Below are 4,359 nucleotides of genomic sequence, written 5' to 3' on the forward strand. Positions count from 1 at the left end.
CCTCCACACACCCCCCACACACACTCCCCACACACTCCACACACTCCCCCCCACACACCCCCCACCCCCCCCCCCCCCACCCCCCCCCCCCCCCCCCACCACACCCCCCCCACACACACCCACACACACACTCCCCCCCCTACCACCCCACACACAACCACAACACACCCCCCCCCACACACACTCCCCCCCCACACCACACTCCCCCCCCACACCACACACCTCCCCCCCCACACACACACCCCCCCACACACACACCCCCCCCCCACACACACACATATCCCCCCCCACACACACATCCCCCACACACACTCTCCCCCCCACCCCCCACACACACACCCACACACACACACCCTCCCCCCCGACTCCCCCCCCCACCACACTCCCCCCCACACACTCCCCCCCACCCCACACACTCCACCCCCCACACACACCCCCCACACGCACACTCCCCCCTCCCCACCCCCACACTCCCCCCCCCCCACACACACTCCCCCCCATGCACACAAGCACACACACTCTCCCCCACCACACACACACACACACCCTCATACGCACATACCCCACCCCACACGCAAACCTATTCCCCCCCATACACACACGGTATCGCCCTTATTGTATTTCAGCTGCTGTGAGTTTTATCAGTGATTTGTGTTATAATAACCAATAATCAATAACTATTATTAATAATAGTTCTTGCATTTGATATGGCGACTTCACACATTGTTGGGAGAGAATCCATTCGTCGCAAAAGAGTTGGACAAATATTTCAAAAGGAAAAAATGTAAAATGTAAAAGTGTTGTGGGCGCAGGGACAGAGCTTTGAGGGGTTATTCTCTATATAAATATAAGTTGTTGTTCGGGTCTCATAGTGAGACAAGACTTATGTTTAAAGTCTCATTTGGTGGTCGGCACCACCTCTTACTCTTACATTGCGACACTGCCCCCAATCCTACGCTGCAACTGGAGCTCGAATTTACGACCTCCTGACCGGATAAGCGCAGTGCTAAATGTCAGCGCTGTTGCTGTTGTCATCACTACGGGGACCGATGTGATGTGGTTTATGGCTGTCCTGCTGAAGTGGGTGAAAAGTGATCCGTGTGACTGATAAAGCACGATGGGAGTTTGCTTTTGAAGGTCAGGTCCACTTTGTTGTGTTCAGAAAGGCCCAGTTTGTTTGCTTAACCAGTGCATTTAAAGCTTCCAGACTCTGCTGCGTCAGAAGGTTGGAGATATTTTACCTTATCTGCGAAGTGTAAGTTATTTAAAAGAATCGACTGGTTACTGATTCAAAATGTGTTGCATTTATGTCCCAGTGCTTTGGTGTTTGTGTGTAATAAGGGGCCTTTATAGTAATAGAAATTTGGTCACTTGATCCACAACTGTTATTTTTCTCATTTTTACAATAATGTTTTTATAATCTTTCATAATAATAATTATTTGACTCTATCCACGACTGTTTGCGGGACTCTGCCGTGTTTCGCCCACAAAATACACAGTCAATTCACTTTGCAGTCTATTCTGTGAAGCGCTCTCAATTGCGTGATAAGGCGCTACATCAAATGCAAGGATTATTATTATTGATCAAGTCGGTCACTATTTTTAATTTATTCGGATAAATTAAATAAAAACCCTCTGGACCTTTTCGTTGCGGCATTGTCAGAGTTTAACATCAATGAGAAGTTAAACTGAGGTCCTGTCTGCCTGTGCAGGTGGATGTTAAAGATCCCAATACACTGTTTATAAAGAGATTTCTTCCAGTTTCCTGCCAACAATCCTCCAGATAACATTGGTTGATCAACTCATGTCTGTTTATGGTTCAGCATATTAGCATGTGCAAAATTGGCTGTGAAGTGCTTTGAGACTATCTAAAGGATGTGATAAGTCACTATATTCAAATGAAAGGTTTATTATTTGTTTTTTCTCTTAAATAACCATTTGTGATTTGCTCCGCATCCTAACAGCTCTTTGTATAGAAGTCAGAGCTTTCATCCCTCTGGGACGTCCTGCTGCCGTGAAAGGCGCTATACAAATGTCATTTGTTGTTGTGGTTTCTTGGTACTGCTAAAATACTGAACGTAATTGGGAAACACCAACAACCCGGGGTTGGGGGTGGGGAGGGGCGGAAGGTGGTTGGGGGTAAGGAAGGAAGGTGTGGGGTGGGGGGGAGATGCTGCTGTTGAGCAAAGCCAAAGAGAAGGTACTGAAAAGTAGAGCGAGAGAAGGCAAGCGGAGCTCCGTGGAGTTGGGGGTGGGAGGGGGTTACTGGCTGAAGACATACTTATATTGATGATTGGACAGAGGGAGAAACAATAACAAAAGACATTTACACAACGTCGCTGTGAAGCGCTCTGAGGCTCCATCCGGCGTGGAGGGCGCTATATAAATCCAAGTTGTTGTTGAGTGTGTGTCCGTGAAGGGTGATGGAGCCGAGGTATGGAGGCGCTGACGGGAGCCAAGCAGGAGAGCCTCGGTCCTGTTGACATTCAACTGTAGAAAGTTAGCTCTCATTCCAGGACTTGATGTCTGACAGGCGGTCTATGAGCTCAGCAGTGGTCCTGGAGTCGAGGGTGGAGCGGGTGCCATCCGCACGCAACTGTGCCTCTCCTCCTGCCCTCCCCCCCTCCCCCCTTCACCACCATCAACGATGGTGGCAGTGGAATCAGTTAATGGTTAATATAGTGATCTTTGCTCATGCTGCCCTTTCACCTACGTTCCTCTCTTGGTTGGTTGAGGTCAAGGTAAATGGGTGACGGTACACACTCTCTGTAAATACCATTTTTGTGGAGGTCTTTGTTTCTGCGGACTTTGTGCCACTTATCTGTTCGAGAGCCTGGAAAATATTTGAAGTGCAATTGGTTTGGGGGTTGGGGGGGGGAGGGAATGGGGCCTGGTTATCCCAGCGCTTTTGTACGCCCTTCCGGGATGATAGGCACTGTGCATATTTAATTTGTTGTTGTTGTTATTGAAGTTGATGGTATCGTTCTTAAAATCAGTTGATACACTGTCGCTCTCGGAGTGTGGGATTGACCGGAGATGTTAGATATAGCTTCCTGCTGACAGTTGAAGGGACCTTGACTTGTGCCGTTGCTGGTCTGGTGTTTTCCTGCTGGTTTCTCCGGCTCTTCACATTCTCTCCTCCTCCCAGCAAAAAGTTCCAGGCTGTCGTCTCGTTGTGCGTGGACGTTGCGAGAGGGAATCGGTCACCATGTTTTAGTGGAGTCCTGTAGCTTAGTGGATAGAGCGCTCGCCTCGTAAGAGAGAGGACCCACGTTCGATTCTCAGGCGGAACGAAACCTTGGGCAAGTTTCCTTACTCCACATGCCTCTGGTTACCTTGTAGTCGGTAGTTAGTTGATTGGTGGATCGCTTTCTGGGGGTATTAATCCTTGACTGTATGTGGGACACTGCTGTGCGCAATTGACTGCCGCGTTTCGCCCACAAAATACACAGTCATTCCACTTTGCAGTATATTCTGTGAAGCGCTTTGAGCCGTCTCAACGACGTGATAAGGCGCTGTATCAAATGCACGAATACCCATCACCGTTTCCAAACCAAGCCGAGAATTTCCTGCATCCCATCTATACACGGACATCCCAGAGATTTTGTTAGACGGGAATGTGCACTCTCTCTGGAGAGGTGCATCCTGCTTACCTAATTCCAGAAAGTACTAGATGCAGATTGGCAAGAGCCGAGGCTTGGGGTAACTGCTGGAGTCTAACCAGCTAAAAACACATAGCTTGTCATTGAGCACTACTTGTCCTGTTAGGGCTTGCAGGGTTAACAGAAGCTGTGTGGGGTTACTCCCTGCCCTGCCCTGCCCTGCCCCCAGTGACTGGTTTGCCCGATGAGCCAGGCTGGGCTGCCATCAGCAGTGCCTCGAGTACTGTGAACCCGCCTGGCTCAGGACCCGGACTAGAGACCGCCACAGAGGGCTGGCTCAAATTCCGTCACTCCGTTGCAAAACATGTCACCTCGGAGCCAGTTTCAACCCTTTAAGGAGACCCCGTTTACCTCCTCCTTGTTCACCATCGCCTCCAAAACCTCCACTTAAAACGGCTGTTCATCACTGCCGCAGAACAGCTGCCTCATTTGTCTCCGGCACAACACTCACTAGATTTTAAATATCCCATTCTGTGGAGCGTTCTGAGGCAGTTTGCCTTTATGTGAAAGGCGCTCTGCAAATGCAAGTGGGATGGTAGACAGCTGCTGGCCTCAGAAAATCACACAGACCAGGTCACAGGTTCAGATCCCACGCTGTGCTGAGTTAGCTGATCTCAGCGAGACAGTAATTACACTTGGCCTCAGTGCCCGTGAATCAGAGAGAGGGAAAAACACTACAGAGTAATGCTGTCCTGCT

This window comes from Callorhinchus milii, unplaced genomic scaffold (genome assembly GCF_018977255.1).
Source record: "Callorhinchus milii isolate IMCB2004 unplaced genomic scaffold, IMCB_Cmil_1.0 Scaffold1, whole genome shotgun sequence".
Taxonomy (NCBI): domain Eukaryota; kingdom Metazoa; phylum Chordata; class Chondrichthyes; order Chimaeriformes; family Callorhinchidae; genus Callorhinchus; species Callorhinchus milii.